The sequence below is a fragment of the Chiloscyllium plagiosum genome, unplaced genomic scaffold, assembly GCF_037043375.1.
Source record: "Chiloscyllium plagiosum isolate Xiang-an unplaced genomic scaffold, Cpla_swu_hap1 HiC_scaffold_18, whole genome shotgun sequence".
In the NCBI taxonomy this organism is placed as follows: Eukaryota; Metazoa; Chordata; class Chondrichthyes; order Orectolobiformes; family Hemiscylliidae; genus Chiloscyllium; species Chiloscyllium plagiosum.
In genome coordinates this window covers 23,775,271-23,794,018 of record NW_028270156.1, presented here as the reverse complement: position 1 = coordinate 23,794,018, position 18,748 = coordinate 23,775,271, and the positions used below count along the sequence as shown (strand labels likewise).

Here is an 18,748-nt window from a genome sequence, read left to right as displayed (position 1 = left end):
AGTCCATTTATGGTCTCCGTGTGATATACAGTCCAGTTACAGTCTCAGTGTGATATCCAGTCCAGTTACGGTCTCAGTGTGATATCCAGTCCAGTTACGGTCTCAGTATGATATCCAGTCCAGTTACAGTCTCCGTGTGAAATACAGTCCAGTAACAGTCTCAGTGTGATATCCAGTCCAGTTACAGTCTCCGTGTGATATACAGTCCAGTTACAGTCTCAGTATGATGTCCAGTCCAGTTACGGTCTCGGTGTGATATACAGTCCAGTTACTGTCTCAGTGTGCTATCCAGTCCAGTTACGGTTTCAGTGTAATATACAGTCTAGTTACTGTCTCAGTATGATATCCAGTCCAGTTATGGTCTCAGTGTGATATCCAGTCCAGTTACTTTCTCTGTATGGTATACAGTGCAGTTACAGTCTCAGTGTGACATACAGTCCAGTTACTGTCTCAGTGTGATATCCAATCCAGTTATGGTCTCAGTGTAATATACAGTCCAGTTACTGTCTCAGTATGATATCCAGTCCAGTTACAGTCTCCGTGTGAAATACAGTCCAGTTACAGTCTCAGTGTGACATACAGTCCAGTTACTGTCTCAGTGTGATATCCAATCCAGTTATGGTCTCAGTGTAATATACAGTCCAGTTACTGTCTCAGTATGATATCCAGTCCAGTTACAGTCTCCGTGTGAAATACAGTCCAGTTACAGTCTCAGTGTGATATCCAGTCCAGTTATGGTCTCAGTGTGATATCCAGTCCAGTTACGGTCTCTGTATGGTATACAGTGCAGTTACTGACTCAGTGTGATATACAGTCCAGTTACAGTCTCAGTGTAATGTACAGTCCAGTTATTTTCTCAGTATGATATACAGTCCATTTACAGTCTCTGTGTGATATCCAGGCCAGTTACTGTCTAAGTGTGATATATAGTCCAGTTACTTTCTCAGTGTGACATACAGTCCAGTTACAGTCTCAGTGTGATATATAGTCCAGTTACTTTCTCAGTGTGACATACAGTCCAGTTACAGTCTCAGTGTGATATACAGTCCAGTTACAGTCTCAGTATGATATCCAGTCCAGTTATGGATCAGTATGATATACAGTCCAGTTACAGTCTCAGTGTGATATCCAGTCCAGTTACGGTCTCAGTGTGATATCCAGTCCCGTTACAGTCTCAGTATGATATCCAGTCCAGTTACGGTCTCAGTGTGCTATCCAGTCCAGTTCCTGTCTCAGTATGATATCCAGTGCAGTTACAGTCTCCATGTGAAATACAGTCCAGTTACAGTCTCAGTGTGATGTACAGTCCAGTTACTTTCTCAGTGTGATTTACAGTCCAGTTCCTGTCTCAGTATGGTATCCATTCCAGTTATGGTCTCAGTGTAATATACAGTCCAGTTACTGTCTCAGTATGATATCCAGTCCACTTACAGTCTCCATGTGAAATACAGTCCAGTTACGGTCTCAGTGTGATATAGAGTCTAGTTACGAACTCTGTGTGATATCCAGTCCAGTGACGGTCTCAGTGTGATATACAGTTCAGTTACTTTCTCAGTGTGATATTTTGTCCAGTTATGGTCTCAGTGTGATATACAGTCTGTTGAGAGTCATAGTGTGATTTGTAACCTGTCAGTGGCTGATATGTCAGTGTGTTATATAGTCTGGTAATTATCTGAGGAAGAAGGATATGGTAGCTGGAGAACTTGCGGAAATTACTAGTGATATCTTGCAAAGTGTCCATGTTATCGGAGGAGATGCTGGACATCTTAAAATGCATAAAGGAGGATAAAGTCCCAGACACTGATCAGATGTATCCCAGACCTTTATGGGAAGCTAGGGAAGTGATTGCTAGATCCATTGCTGAGTTATTTGTATCATTGATGGCTATGGGTGAGGTGCTGGATGACTGGAGGTTGGCTCATGTGGTGCCATTATTTAAGAAAGGTGGCACGGAAAAGCCAGTGAACTATAGAGGGGTGAGCCTGATGTCAGTGGTGGTTAAGTCGTTAGAGGGGATTGTGAGGGACACAATTTGCATGTATTTGGAAAGGCAAGGACTGATTAGGTACAGTCAACAGTGTGCCACAAGGATCAGTGCTGGGTCCACTACTTTTTGTCTTCCAGCACCTCACCCATAGCTATCAATGATACAAACACCTCAGCAATGGATCTAGCAATCACTTCTCTAGCTTCCCACAAAGGTCTGGGAAACACCTGATCTGCTCCTGAGGATTTATCCTCCTTTATACATTTTTAAGATGTCTAGCATCTCCTCCTCTAACATGGACACTTTGCAAGATATCACTTTTTATTTTCCCAAGTTCTCTAGCTTCCATATCCGTCTTCCTCAGTGAATTTGCATGAACCCTCAGCTATACTTTGATTGCCTCTTGACTACTCTAAACACACCTGACCAGCCTCCCATCTTTCACCCTATATCAATCAGCAATCATCCACACTGTGCTGCCTATGTAAATGCCATTCATCCATAACCATTGTGCTTGCTGCCCTTGATTGTCTCCAGGAACGATAAAATCTTAATGTTATAATTGTCATTTTTGTTCTAAATTGCCTCCATTTCTTCAACTCCCCAAATCTCCTGTAGCTCCATGAATCTTCAAATTCTGTGATTCCTTTCCTGATCCTCTCCATTTCCTCAACTTTCTTTATTTTCTTTAAGTTGATCCTGAAATCCTATCCTTTTTTCTGATGATTTGGAATGCTTATGTTAATATATATTTCAGTTACTCGGTGTCTGCATTGTTTTACTGATAATGTTCCTGAAAACTGCTTTGGGATATTTTCCCACTTCAAAGCTTTAGGTGAATGCCAGTTGGGTATCATTTGATAAGCAGATAATCTGTTTCTGTGGCATTGCACTAACTAAATATTGACCAGGACACCAGGAAAACCCCCTCATTATTTCTGAAACAGTACCATAAGATATTTTATGCCAATCCGAGTTACTGTCCCAGTGTGCCATGTACAATCCCAGTTACTGTCTCAGTGTGCCATGGACAATCCTACTTACTGTCCCAATGTCATTTACAATTTTTGTTATTGTCCCATTGTGTGAAGCATTATTCTCATTAATATTGATGTAGAATTCCAGTTACCGTCCAAAAAGTCTGATTTTGGCCAATTTTTGCCTGGAGAATGTAGTCTCCTCACCTCGTTCTGTTCTTATATTGGTCAAACAATATGTTGGTCAAATACTACTAAGAGAGAACATACTGTTCTTATGAATTCCTCCAAGGTAATCAAATGAACTGCATTCTGATTTTTATTTCTGTAATTGATGATAAATCCTTTTGAATTATAATTTGATATTATTGCTTACATTGTTCTGCCAATATTCATATATTATTGCAATCGCACTTTATACCCCCTCAAAGTGTCCAACTCTTCACCACATCTTTTCTCCTCAGTATCTGATATGGTCTGTCCTCCATTCTCTCTGTATAGTCAGTAGCAAGCATTGAGTTTCCTTGCTAGCTGCATCTTAAGTTCCATTCTGAACAGACTGCCCACCAAAATAAATCACAACATCTCTTACCATTTCTATCAGGATTAATCTCAGACAACAGCAATTCCTTTTATAAGGAATTATTATGGAAATAAATGGATTAAGTCCAATCACCATTATAGAGACTGGGTTACAAGGTGACCACGGTTAGGAAACAATCATTCCAGAACACACAATATTTTGCAAAGAAAAACAACAGCAAGAGAGGAGGGGCAACACTAATAATAAATAATTATGGGCATTCATGAGGAAGGATCTTGGCTCAGGAAATAATTAAGTAGCATCAGTATGGCTGCAGTTTAGGAATTGCAAGAATCAGAAAATATTTATGGGAGTAGTTGGACAGATCATTAAATAATAAATTATTGGAGTGTGTAATAACTGTAGTGGACTTTAAACAGACTAGACCAATCAAATTGACGAGTGTTATATATTTAGATTTAGATTACTTACAGTGTGGAAACAGGCCCTTCGGCCCAACAAGTCCACACAGACCCGCCGAAGCACAACCCACCCAGACCCATTCCCCTGCATTTACCCCTTCACCTAACACTACAGGCAATTTAGCATGGCCAATTCACCTAACCTGCACATTTTTGGAGTGTGGGAGGAAACCGGAGCACCCGGAGGAAACCCACGCAGACACGGGGAGAATGTGCAAACTCCACACAGTCAGTCGCCTGAGGCAGGAATTGAACCCAGGTCTCTGGCGCTGTGAGGCAGCAGTGCTAACCGCTGTGCCACTGTGCCGACCATATAGAAAGTTGAATTTTTATGACAGTTTCCTGGAGCAATACACTGTGGAGCTGACTATGGATAAAGTTATTTCAGACAAAATCTTGTGTAATAACACTGGGGTCAATTAGTAATATCATAGTAAAAAAATCCTCCAGGAACTAGTGATCATAATGAAATTGAATTCCATGTTACATTTTAAAGCAATGTACTGCAATAACAAACAAGAATCTTAAACTTAAAACTAGTCTCATCGATATGAGAAAAGAACTGGCCTATGTTGATGGGATAAATAAACTCAAAGATACAATAACCATTGTAACCATTTAAAGAAGCAATTCAAAATATACAACAAAAGCACTGAAAAGCAAAATCTCAACAGGATGACCTATCCCTAGCTTGGTCTGGAATGTTTGAGGATAGTATAAGATTAAGAGAAGAGGCTTACCATGTTGTAAAGAATAGCAAGACGTCTGAGGTTTAAGAGTATTTTGTTTTAATGCAAAGCATCAGCATAAAAAATGATGTAAAGGTGAAAAAAGTACAAAAGGAAATTAGTCAGGAATATATAAACATATTGAAAGAGTTTTTACAATTCTTTAAAAAGTGTAGTGAAAGTAAACATTAGTCCCTAAGAAGCAGGAACTAATATTTTATCTGTTTTCACAGTAGAAGATACAAGTCTCGTGCAAGAATAAAGTATAGCCCGGGTGCAAAAAAGAATAAAAAAATGAAGAAAATTAATATCAGCAGAGACAAAACAAAAGTACTAGAAAAACTTGGAGGACTTACAACCCATGGTTCCAAAAGAGATAGCTGCAGAAATAATGGATGTTCTGGCTATAATTTTCCAAAGTTCTTAAATTCACAAGAAATAGGAGCAGAATTAGGCCATTTGATCATGGCTGATATGCTCCTCACCTGTATTCAACTGCCTTCTCATCATAACCCTTCAACCCATTACCAATTAAAAATCGGTCTAACTCTTTCTTAAATTTACTCACTGTCCCAGCATCCACGGCACTTTAGGGTAGTGAATTACACAGATTCACCATCCTTTGGGAGAAATGGTTTCTCCTCAACTCTTTTAACTTTGCTACCCCTTATCCTAAGACTATGACCTCTCAACCTAGAATGTGCCACATGAGGGAGCATCCGTTCCACATATATTTTATCCATACCTATTATTATCTTGAATACCTCAATTTGATCTTCCTTCATTCTTCTAAATTCCAGAGTATAGGCCTAAACTATTCAATCTCTCATTATATGATAAACTCCTCACCTCTGGGATCAATTAGTGAACTTCCTCTGAACTGCCTCCATCTTTCCTAAAATAAGGGGACCAATACTCCAGGTGTGGTCTCACCAATGCCTTGTACTATACTGTAGCACCCCGATATCTCTCCCCATTTAGATAATGCCTTGTATTGTTGCAACAATAGTTCCGTACCTTTATACTCTATTCCTTTAGCTATAAAAGCCAACATTCCATTCATTTTCTTTATTATCTGCTTTACCTGCATGCTAGTTTTCTGTGACTTATGAATGAGGACATCCAGATCCCTCTGTACTGTAGCACCCCAATGTCTCTCCCCATTTAGATAATAGGTTGACTTCCCATTTCTCGAACCAAAATGCATGACCTTACACTTATCCACATTAAACTTTATCTGCCACATTTTGGTCCACTCTCCTAACCTATCTGTATCCTCATTGCAACTTACCATCCCGCCTTTTTTTTGTGATCCACAAATTTGGCTATAGAGCCTTCTATCCCTGTATCCAAATGATTAATTCAGATTGTAAATAGCTGGGGCCCAAGAACCAAACCTTGTGGCATCCCACTAGTTACTTCTTGCCATCCATTAAAAAAAATTATCCCGATTTTCTACCTTCTGCCCATCAGCCAGACACCTATCCAAGCTAATAAACTACCCCTAATAGCCACTCTTGCTATCTTTCTTCCTAACTGGGATATATTTTAGTTGTGAGGAATTGAATACCTCCTTAAACAACTGCCACTGCTTATCCACTGTCTTACCTAATCTTCCTGCCCAATCTTCTCAGGCCAAATCAGTCCCTATTTCTAAGTAATTTCCTTTGTTTAATTCCAGAACAAGTGTGTGGGACTCCACTTTCTCACCCCAAACTGAATTTTGAATTCTATCATACTATGGTCACTATTTTCTCGAGGATCTTTAACTATGATGTCATCAATTAATCTCTCCTCATTACACAATACCAAATCCAGAGTAGCCTGCTCCCTGGTTGTTTCCACAACATACTGCTCCAAGAAACAATCTCTAATATGTTCAATGAACTCTACCTCCAGGCTACCCTTGCCAATTTGATTCTTCCAATCTATGTGCATGTTAAAATCACACATTATTATTGCCATACTTTTCTTGCAAGACCCTAATATTTCCTGATATATACTGTGCTCCATTGTGGAACTACTGTTTGGGGATCTATAGATTACTCCTACCAAGTACTTCTTCCCTTCGTTATTTCTTATTTCTACCCAGACTGATTCCACATCTTAATCTCCCGTGCTTATGTCATATCTCATTACAGAACGGATCCCTTCCTTTACAGCAAATCAGCACCACCGCCTTTTCTTTTCAGTCTATCTTTCTGAAATGCTGAATACCCTTGGATATTCAATTCTCAGATCTGGTCTCCTTGTAACCATGTCTCAGTAATCACCACCAAATCATACCCTTTTGTTTCTATTTGTGCTATTAACTAATTAATTTGTTTCGAATGCTTTGTGCATTTAAATACAAAGCTTTTAAATTTGTTCTATTGGTAAATTTCCCTACTCTTTTATAATTCTTTGGTGCATAAAGACATTCACCTGTTCTGTCGCTCACCTTTATTGTCTGGTAACCGTCTGCCACATCACTAAAGTGCGCTCTTAACTCCTCTTTTAATTTGGGTTTTCTAATTTCCCCTACAACTGGACTCACCCGCCCCCTCCCCCCCCCCCAGTTAGTTTAAAGCCCTGTTTACAGTCCTAGTTATCGTTCCTTAGAACTGAAACAGCAGATTGGGAATCAGTAAATGTAACACTGCTTTTCTAGAAAGGAAAGGTAGATAAATCAGAGAACCACAGGCCAGTTATCAATTAATATTAGTCATCAAGAAAGTGCTTGTATCTATTATTAAATAAGTCTTAATGGTCCCTTTAGAAAATGATAATGTGATCAGACAAAGTCAATATAGTATTACGAAACAGAAATTGTTTTTGAAAAAATTAAGTCTTTTATGGATGAAACTGGTCATATAGATCAAGGAGAACTGAAAGATGTAATATACCTGGATTCTTAAAAAGTGTTCATTAAAGAGCCACACAAAACGTTGACAGGCAAGTTAAGGGCTTGTTTAATTGGGAATAATATACTAGCATGGAGAGGCTTGTGATGAAATGGTAGCATTCGTACCTCTGAACCAGGAGGCATGGGTTCAAGTTGCATCTATTCGGTTTGGAATGACATCTCTAAACAAGCTGATTCAAAAAAAAATTTTAAAAATCCTATCCTGGCATGGATACAGGATTGGTTAACAGTCAGTAAGTATAGACATCTGTGACAAAAGGACTGCTACAAGGAACTGTGATAGGGCTCAGCTTTTTAGTATCTCTATTAATGAATTAAGACTGTTATGACAAGATATCAAATGACATTCTTTAAATCATTTGGTTCTGGACAGGCAGTCACAAACTGTTAAGTTCCCAGTGAGGGTGGATGAACTGGCTCTCCTTCATTATTCATCCACCCTCAGTTGGTTGCAACCGGATTCATTTTGAAAGGATTTCTCCATGTTTAGACCTTCCTCCCAGACCCATTTAAACTTGTTTTAAAGTAGCCAATTTAACTAGATTTTTTTGAGTTAACAAAAAGTGAGTTTATTAATTACTAAATGCAAGAATTAGTAATGTCAAACATATATATACAGTTTAGAAGTAAGAGGTGAATCTGAAAATATAAATGTTAAAAAGCAGATTAGTCTCTAAACTGTTTCGAAAAGAGCAGCTAGTTGAATGGGCCATTGCAGTGGAGCTTACCTGTAGTGTTGACATTATTACTTGAATAGTTCATTTCCCAGTCCTTAAATTAGTTGAGATTCTGTAATTATGTTTCTTTTTGACTATGATTGAATTCCAGCATTCAGGTTGAAAGCTCTTTTGTTGTTGTGTATCCTTTTGCCTGGTTAGGAATACTTTGAGTGAGAAAGTACCTTCCTTTACCTGCAGCAGAGGGGTGACTACCAAATAGGATGATCCCTGGTATGGAGGGGTGTCTTGTAAGCAAAGATTAAACAGGTTAGGACTGTACTCACTAGAAATTAGAAAAATGGTCTTTACAGTATAGTTATTTTTTTTACAAACTCCCTCCCTTAATAACAGTTAGTACATTGGCAGTTTTCCAAGCTTCTGGATCGTTTCCAGAATCAGATAATTCTTGGAAGACTATCACCAGTGACTCCAGTAGTTACTTCTTTCAAAATCCTAAGATGCAACCCATCAGGTCAAGCAGACTTATCAGCATTTAGCTCCATGAATTTCTTCAGTGTTGTCTCTAGTAATAGTTGTGTTTATTTCCTCCCCCCTTTTTCCCTCCCCTGTCATTCACCCCTTCACCATTTAGTATGTTTGGAATGCAGTTAGTGTCCCCATTTGTAAACCATTGGCCATCCTTACAAAATATTGAGTTTTCTTGCTTGTGGGAGACATTCTTATCTAAGCTAAATCTTTTGACTATTCTGGGGACAGAGCAAAAGAATCCTCAAAAGTAGCTTCCTCTAAATTTACTCTGGTAGCAAGTGCAGGCATTTCTCTACAAAAGCAGAATAACTCAAGAAATTTGTTCAAAGTGATAATTTACCCAATCAAATTTCCCAGTTTACTCAATCTCTGTGTTCAAATCACAGAAACAGTCCCCAATTTGTTATGATCAAACATTGGGCAAGGATCTCCAGTTGATTGCAGGATACCCCAAACTGTTAAGCTACCAGGTAAGGAGGAATGACCTGGCTTATTTATTCACCCACCCTTTAGTTGATCATGACAAGATTAATTTTTTAAAAAATCCCTTTCCTTCTTACTCCTAGACCCACATGAACTTATGTTTTAAAGGGAACTAATTTAGCCAGGCTTCCTTGAATAACAAAGCATGAATTTATTAACTACTAAACACAAGAAGAATTTAGTAAATCAATGCCTGCACAGATTAGAAATGAGTCAAAAAAGATAAAAGTTAGCAAAAAGGTACACAGATCAATTTCTGCATTGTTCCTGAAGAGCAGGCTGCTGCATTGGAGTTTACCAGTACCATTGATATTGGTGTGTTTTCTTTAAAGAATCGCTATAGTGTGGAAGCAGGCCATTCAGCCCACTGAGTCCACACTGACCCGCCGGACAGCATCCCACCCTGATCCAGACCCCTACCCTATCCCTGTAACCTTGCATTTCCTATGACTAATCCACATAGCCTGCATATCCCTGGACACTATGGGGTAATTTAGATTGGCCAATCCACCTAAGCAGCACATCTTTGGACTGTGGGGGGGAAACCCGAGTGACCAGAGGAAACCCACGCAAACATGGGGAGTTTGTGCAAACTCCACACAGTCGCCGAGGGTGGAATTAGACCCAGGTCCCTAGTGCTGTGAGACAGCAGTACTAACCATTGTTGATAGTTTCAAAATCTTTAGTTTTGCAGATTGGTTGAGATTCTGAATTCTGATTTTTTTCAGTTGTGTTTGAATTCCAGCACTCAGGGTGAGAGAGAGTGTCCATTTGCTGTCTTTTGTCTGGTTTAGCAGCACTGAATTAGAGATGGTCTTCTTTTTCATGCGTCACAGGGGTGGCTAGGGATAAGTCTCTGAACGTGATCTTCACAGCACACTAACACCTGAACCCAGACTGGTATGTATGAGACCATTTATTCCTATTACCTTTCTCCAATCAAGTTCAAACTGGCTTTTAAACCATAGTCCTTATGTATTCTTCAAAAGGAAAACCAAAATGCATCTAGAGTTTCAGACATAATCTGCACGAGGTGGCTTTCTGTTATGCTGATGATCACCAGCTTCTCATTCTGTTTTCAATCGAGATCGCAGTCTAATCTGGTTTGACTTGCTTCTTCCCCTCTTACTACCACTTTGAAGGACTGTTGTTTGACATCCTCTTTGCATCCAAGTAATGATATTCATTGTGTCTCTCTTTTCAGCCACCTAATTCACATCTACAGCCATTCTTTGTTGTATCAGCCCTTTTTTCACACAAAAAGTGGAATTACAAATTGAAATATTCCACCAAACTTTGGGATAACAACTCACAATGGTGACAAGACAGAATGAAAATAGGTATCTAATTTTGATGATGACACAATACTAGGTGGGAGTGTAAGTGGGGGTACATTACAGAGAGGCTGCAAAAACATTATAGACTAGCTGAGTGAGTGGAGAACAAGATCACAATTGGAATATCATGGAAGGCATGTGTTTTTAGTTCACTTTGGTCATTAGAATAGAAAAGCAGAATGTTTTTAAAAGGCATGAAATTTTCAAAAGTTGCTGTTCAGAAAGACTTGATTGTATTTGTACAAAGAAGACAGAATATTAGCATTCATGTACAGTAACAAATTACAATGGCAAAAGTAATGTTGGCCTTTATTAAAAGGGGGTTTAAAAAACAAGAATAATATTTTGCTATAGTTTCAAGGGCTGTGGTGAATCCACAGTTCATGTGCTGTGCTGGCCACCATATTTAATGAAAGATATACTTTGGAAGTGAAACAGCAAAAATTCACCAGTTTGGTGACGTGATGACAGAGAAAATTTTTTTCACGCATCAAGTTTGACTTGGAGGTGGACAAAGTTAAAAATCACACAACACCAGATTACTGTCCAACAGGTTTATTTGGAAGCTCTAGCTTTCGGAGTGTTGCTCCTTTGTCAGGTGGTTGTGGAGTAGTAGATCATGATCACAGAATTTATAACCAAAGGAGTCCAGTGTCACGGAGATGAGATACATTAAACAATTTTAGATTAAATCTTTCATCTTTCAAAATTGGATATGCTGGTTTCTGTTCTTTGATAAGTAAATCCCAGAACTTGTTTTAAATTAGATTCTCAAGATAGTTCAGCTTTTCTAACAATAGTTGTGAAGTCTGACTGTGTCCCAATGTTTAGTCAGACTGACAAGCCCTCTACATAGTTTTACATGGATTCATGCAGTTTTTGAGCAAAATAAAATGCAATTCTGCAAAAACAAATTCACCCCATAAACTCATATGTGTGCACGTGCAAGAGTGACAGTGTGCATGTGAGTGCACATGATAGAGTGTGTGTAAGCTTGGTTAAGTGTGTGTGATGGGACATGTGTCTGTGAGAAGGTGCATGCATGGATGTGAATGCAGGGGTGTCTATGTGTGCATATGAGATAGAGAGCTTGTGTATGAGAGGGCGTCTGCATGGGTGTGTAAGTATGTAGGAGTGTGTGTGTGAGAGAGTGTATCATGCAGTGGAGTCACCTGTAGTGTGACATGGACCAAGGTCCAAGTTGAGGCTATTCCCATGGATACCGAACTTGGCTATCAGCTTCTGCTGAACCACTCTGTATTGTTGCTTGTCCTGAAGTCTGCCTTGGAGGATGGTCACTGAAAGGTCAGATACCGAATGTCCTGGACTGCTGAAGTGTTCCCCGACTGGGAGGGAGCAGTCCTCCCTGGTGATTGTTGCAGGGTGTCCATTAATCCATTGTCGTAGTGGCTGCTTGGTCTCACCAATGTACCACGCATCAGGACATCCTTGCCTGCAGCATATGAGATAGACCTCATTGGCTGAGTCACATGAGTACCTGCCAAGTAGGTGGTGGGAGATGCCCCAGTGTAGAGTGGTGTATCTGTGTCAATAGTTTGACACGTCTCGCAGCAGCTGCCATGACAGAGTTGTACGGTGTTGTCCTGAAGGCTGAGCAGTTTGCTGCGCACAATGATCTGTTTAAGGTTTGGTTTAAACAACAAAGATCATTGTTCACAGCAAACTGCCTGGCTTTCAGGACAACAACACCGTACAACCCTGTCACGGCAGCTGCTGCAAGACATTTGGGGGCACCTCCCATCATGTACTCAGGTGACTCGGCCAACGTGGTCTATCTCATACGCTGCAGCAAGACTGCCCTGAGGCATGGTACATTGGCGAGACCGAGCAGGCACTACGACAACAGATGAATGGACACTGTGCAACAATCACCAGGCAAGACTGATCCCTCCAAGTTGGAAAACATTTCAGCGCCCCAGGACATTCAGCCTCGGACCTTCAGGTGACCATCCTCTAAGGCAGACTTCAGGACAAACACCAATGCAGAGTTGCTCAGCAGAAGCTGATAGCAAAGTTCGGTACCCATGGGAATGGCCTCAACCGGGACCTTGGGTTCATGTCACACTATAGGTGACCCCACTGCATGATACACACTCACACACACCTACATACTCATACACCCATGCAGAGCCTTTCTCATACACAAGCTCTCTCTCTCATATGCATACAAGACAACCCCTGCACTTACCCAACACGCACCCTCTCACTGACACATTCCTCATCACACTCACAAGCTTACACACACGTATACACGCACACACACACATATAAGTTTATGGGGTGAATTTGTTTTTGCAGAATTGCATTTTATTTTGCTCAAAAACTGCATCAGAGGGCTTGTCAGTCTGACTAAACATTGGGACACAGACAGACTTCACACCTATTGTTAGAAAAACTGAACTATCTTGAGAATGTAAGTTAAAAGAAGATCTGGGAATTACATATCAAAGAACAGAAACCAGCATATCCAATTTTAAAAGATGAAAGATTTAATCTAAAATTGTTTAATGTATCTCCATGACATTGGACTCCTTTTTCTGTAAATTCTGTGATCACGATCTTATATTCCACAATCACCTGATGAAGGAGCGGCACTCCAAAAGCTTGTGTTTCCAAATAAACCTATTGGACTATAATCTGGTGTTGTGTGATTTTAACACATCAAGTAGTTAGGGTAAGCAACGCACTGCCCAGAAATGTGTGTACAGAAGGTTCAATTGAGGTAGTCAATACGGCATTGGATGATTATTTGGATAGAAATGGTATGCATAGTTATGAGGAAAAGGCAGATGATTAGCACTAGATTACAGAACTGCCACAGACATGATGTGCCAAATGGCCTCCTTCTGTGCATAAAATTGATTCTGCAAAATTCTCCAGAGTTGAGAAGAATCATAAGTGATCTAATTGAAAACACAAGGTTCTGAAGGAGCTTTGCAGAGTAGACACTGGACCTTGTTAGCTCGTATCTCTTGGCTGTGGATACTCTCTCAAGAGATGGGGTCATTAATTTAGGACTTAGATGAGAATATTTCTTCACTCAAGGGATTGTGAATATTCAGAGTTCTCTACTTCAGCGAGTTTTGGAGTGATCCAGCACTCGGTCCAACCAGTCCATACTGAACATAATTCTGGATTAGTGGTGCAAGAAAAGCACAGCAGTTCAGGCAGCATCCGAGGAGCAGTAAAATTGACGTTTCGGGCAAAAGCCCTTCATCAGGAATACAGGCAGAGTGCCTGAAGGGTGGAGAAATAAATGAGAGGAGGGTGGGGGTGGGGAGAAAGTAGCATAGAGTACAATAGGTGAGTGGGGGAGGGGATCAAGTTGATAGGTCAGGGAGGATGGTGGGGGAAGGCAGCAAAGAGTTCAATGGGTGGATGGGGGTGGGATGAAGGTGATAGATCAGAGAGGAGGGTGGAGTGGATAGATGGAAAAGAAGATAGGCAGGTAGGACAAGTCATGGGGACAGTACTGAGCTGAAAGTTTGGAACTGGGGTGAGGTGGGGGAAGGGGAAATGAGGAAACTGTTGAAATCCACATTGATGCCCTGGGGTTGAAGTGTTCCGAGGCAGAAGATGAGGCATTCTTCCTTCAGGCGGTGGAGGGAGCGGCGGTGGAGAAGGCCCAGGACCTCCATGTCCTCGGCAGAGTGGGAGGGGGAGTTGAAATGTTGGGCCATGGGGCGGTGTGGTTGATTGGTGCAGGTGTCCCAGAGATGTTCCCTAAAGCGCTCTACTAGGAGGCATCCAGTCTCCCCAATGTAGAGGAGACCGCATCAGGAGCAACGGATACAATAAATGATATTGGTGGATGTGCAGGTAAAACTTTAATGGATGTGGAAGTCTCCTTTATGGCTTTGGGTGGAGGTGAGGGAGGAGGTGTGGGTGCAGGTTTTGCAATTCCTGCGGTGGCAGGGGAAGGTGCCAGGACAGGAGGGTGGGTTGTTGGGGCGGCGTGGACCTGACCAGGTAATCACGGAGGGAACGGTCTTTGCGGAAAGTGGAAAGGGGTGGGGAAGGAACTATATCCCTGGTGATGGGGTCCATTTGGAGGTGGCGGAAATGTCGGCAGATGATTTGGTTTATGCAAAGTTGGTAGGGTGGAAGGTGAGCACCAGGGGCGTTCTGTCCTTGTTACGGTTGGAGGGGTGAGGTCTAAGGGCCGAGGTGCGGGATGTGGACGAGATGCGTTGGAGGGCATCTTAAAACTGGGGAGGGAAATTGCGGTCTCTAAAGAAGGAAGCCACTGATGTTCTGTGGTGGAACTGGTCCTCCTGGGAGCAGATACGGCGGAGGCGGAGGAATTGGGAATACGGGATGGCATTTTTGCTGGAAGTAGGGTGGGAAGAGGTGTAATCCAGGTAGCTGTGGGAGTCGGTGGGTTTGTAAAAAATGTCGGTGTCAAGTCGGTCGTCATTAATGGAGAGGAGATGTCCAGGAAGGGGAGGAAGGTGTCAGAGATGGTCCAGGTAAATTTAAGGTCAGGGTGGAATGTGTTGGTGAAGTTGATGAATTGCTCAACTTCCTCGCAGGAGCACGAGGTGACGCCAATGCATACTGAACATAATCCCAATCTAAAGTATTCCTATCTATCTGCTCCTGGCCCATTTCCCTTCAAACTTTCTCTATTCATGTACTCATCCAAGTGTCTTTTAAACGTTGTAATTGTGCCCACATCCACTTCCTCAGGAAGTTCATTCTGTATAAAACATTTGCACCTCATTTTTTTAAATCTCTCTCATCTTAAAATTTTGACCCCTAGTCTTGAAATCCCCCATCCTAGGGAAAAATATACCTATCATTAACCCTATGGATACCCCTCATGATTTTATAATGCTCTGTAAGGTCACCTCTCAACCTCCACAATGCAGTGAAAAAAGTCCCAGCCTTTCTTCTGAACCCTCTCCAACTTAATAATATCCTTTCTATAACTGGGTGATCAGAACAGGACTGTTGAGAGATTTTTACTCTCTCAGATAATCAAGGGATATATGAAGCAGGTAGGACAGTGGAGTTGAAGCCCAAGATCAGTCAAGATCATACTGAATGGCAGAGTCTATTGCTGCTCACATTTCTTGTATTCTTTTACTTACAATAAATCACATAATCTAACAGCTGTGTCAGAGTTTGTGCTGCACAAGCAGATCCTCCCACCACTCTTCATCTAACATGACTACAATATGGTATTGTGGCCTTGGAAGATTGCAACCTGTGAAATCAAGTGTTTGAATGCCAAATTTGATGCATATTTAGTCAATGAGTACAAAAATTGCAAATATTAGAAGTCTGATGGAAACCAACACCTAGAAAGATGACGGCATAGCTTTTGGGAACTCAAACTTCAAGTCTTCCTCTAAGTCACACACAATTCAGTGTTGGAACTACCTTGTTGTTCCTTAGTTCAATGTCACTGGATTAAAATCCTTTAATTCCTTCCCTGACAACGCTATGGGTGTATTCTGGGAGATCTCCCAGATTTCAATTAATTAGAAATCACTAAGTCAACAGGAACTTCTACTGTTATATTTATTCTTATTTAGGTAACTTTAAAAATGTTTCATGTTGTTGAAAGAAGTATATGTAAATTTTCAACTACATATTTCCCTATTTGCCAACTATGATGACATTTCAATGTGATTGGGCCTTGCCATGGTTTCTGGAATCACTGCTACTGCATGCTTTGTGATTTTACTGACAGTTCCAGATTCAAACTGACATTTGAAAAGGGGAAATCCATGTCACATTTTTTGTAATCTGTACCAACAAAATCTAAAACAAAAATTGTATCAAACATGTCTGAAAAAATGAATTGGCTCTGCATGCTGGCATTGATGCACAATTGAGCAGAAAGTCCCAGAAACTCTTAGTCCATGTACAGTGTCTACTTTGCGATACTGTGTATTAATTGGAATCAAAGAAATGGAGGCGAGGGAACTCAGGAGAATAAATATTGATGTCTTGAAAACAATCCATATTACAGAAGAGAAAGTGCTGGAGGTCTTTAAAAAAAACATAAAGGTGGAAAAGACTCTGGGATCTTACCAAACATATCTCAGGATATTGTGGGAGGTTAGGGAAGAAATTATGAGGCTCCAAGCGGATATGTTTGTAGCATCTACAGCCACTACAGGTAAGGTGCTAGAGGACTGGAGGTTGGCTAATGTGGTGTCTTTATTCAAGAAAGGCTGTAAGAGAAAGACTAGGAACTACAGACCTTTGAATTTTACATCAGTGATGGGTAAGTTGTTGGAGGGAATTCTGAGAGATAAGATTTACATGCATTTGGAGAGGCAGGGACTAATTAGAGATAGTCAGCATGGTTTTGTGTGTGGGAAATTATTTCTCACAAATTTGATTGAGTTTTTTGAGGATGTAACCAAAACGCTTGATGAGGGCAGAGCAATAGTTGTGTACATGGACTTAAGTAAAGACTTTGACAAAAGTCTGCATGATAGACTAATTAGTAAAGTTAGATCATATGGGATTCAGGGAGAGCTTGCTAATTGGATACAAAATTGGCTTGACGGGAAGAGACAGAGGGTGGTGATGGAGGGTTGTTTTTCGGACTGGAGGCGGTGTTTCACAGGGATCGGTACTGGGTCCTTTTGTTTGTAATTTATATAAACAACTTAGATGAGAATTTACGAGGCACGGTTAGTAAGTTTGCGGACAACACCAAAATTGGTGGTATAGTCAACAGTGAAGAAGGTTATCTAAGATCGCAAAGGGATTTTGATCAATTGGGCCAATGGGCTGAGGAATAGTACACGGAATTTAATTTAGATAAATGGGGTATGCATTTTGATAAAACAAACAAAGGCAGGACTTATACAGTTAATGATAGGGCCCTGGATAGCATTGTCGAACACAAGAGACCTAGGGGTTCAGGTATGTAGTTCTTTGAAAGTTACATTACAGGTACACAGGGTGGTTAAGAAGGCTTTTAGTTTGCATGACTTCATTACTCAAATCATTGAGTATTGAAGTTGAGGTGTCATATTGAGGTTCTACAGGTTGTTGATAAGGCCACTTTTGGAGTACTGTGTGTAGTTCTGGTCACCCTATATAGGAAGGATATTAAATTAGAGAGGATTCAGAAAAGATTTACCAGGATTAACGGGTTTTGAGAAAGTTTGTAGCTCAGGTTGATGTTCTGGATATAGGTTTGCTCACCTAGCTGGAAGGTTCATTTTCAGACGTTTCATCACCATACTAGGTAACATCTTCAGTGAGCCTCCAGACGAAGCTTTGTCCAGAGGCTCAATGAAGATGTTACCTAGTATGGTGACAAAACGTCTGAAGATGAACCTTCCAGCTGAGGGAGCAAACCTACATCCATTTACCAGGATGTTGCCGGGACTGAAGGGTTTGAGTTATAAGAAGAGGCTACATTGGCTGGGACTGCTTTCACTGGAGCATAGGAGGCTGAGGGATGAACTTACAGAGGCTTATAAAGTCATGACGTGCACAGAAAAAGTGACCAGCAAAGGTCTTTTCCCTAGGATGGGAGAGTTCAAACGAAGGGGGTAAATTTTTAAGGTGAGAGGAGAAATATTTAAAAGGCATCTAAGGGGCAACTTTTTCCACACAGGGTAGCTTATGTGTGGAATGAACTGCTAGAGGACGTGGAAGTTATCACAAAGCTAGTCCCTTTTTTCCTGAAAAGCTGTTCCTTGGCTCAAGGAGACTCTGTCCTTGATTTTTCTCAGAGGGGAAATAAACCAGGCCAGGCTCTGATCAGTCTAGTTTGGTACAAAGATGAGAAGGATTTTGAGAGGCCTTTTGTTTATATGTAAACAGATGAGACTTCAGGCCAAAGTGGTCATGTTTTAGAAGTGATCTGTATAAAGAAAGGAGAGTGGTCAGCTCTCTAGCTAACTGAGCTGAGCAGTTTTAGTTCATTCTTGAACTGGGAAGTTCAACAGGGAGCTGTATGAAAACTCTCTCTCTTTCTGCCCTTCAACTTCAACCTGTAAGCATGCGTTCTATTTATACTGGTTTTTAAAGGGAGTTTGTTTGTGGGACTGTTGTGTATATTCAGAACAGCATAATTAAGTCTAGTTGGATAGGTTGAGTTCTGTAGGAGTTCTTTATTCA

At 40.8% G+C, this 18,748-nt stretch overlaps 1 protein-coding gene and 1 long non-coding RNA gene across 4 annotated transcripts in view; one reads left to right on the top strand and one right to left on the bottom strand.

Moving 5' to 3' along the window:
* LOC122557683 (uncharacterized) overlaps positions 1–11,207 on the bottom strand; it is a 52,041-nt gene extending 40,834 nt beyond the window's left edge. Inside the window, exon 1 of the long non-coding RNA XR_006313908.2 lies at positions 8,331–11,207. This is a non-coding gene — a long non-coding RNA (uncharacterized LOC122557683). The remainder of the gene's footprint in view (positions 1–8,330) is intronic.
* chst1 (carbohydrate (keratan sulfate Gal-6) sulfotransferase 1) overlaps positions 1–18,748 on the top strand; it is a 54,013-nt gene that overhangs the window by 20,031 nt on the left and 15,234 nt on the right. The window lies entirely within an intron of this gene.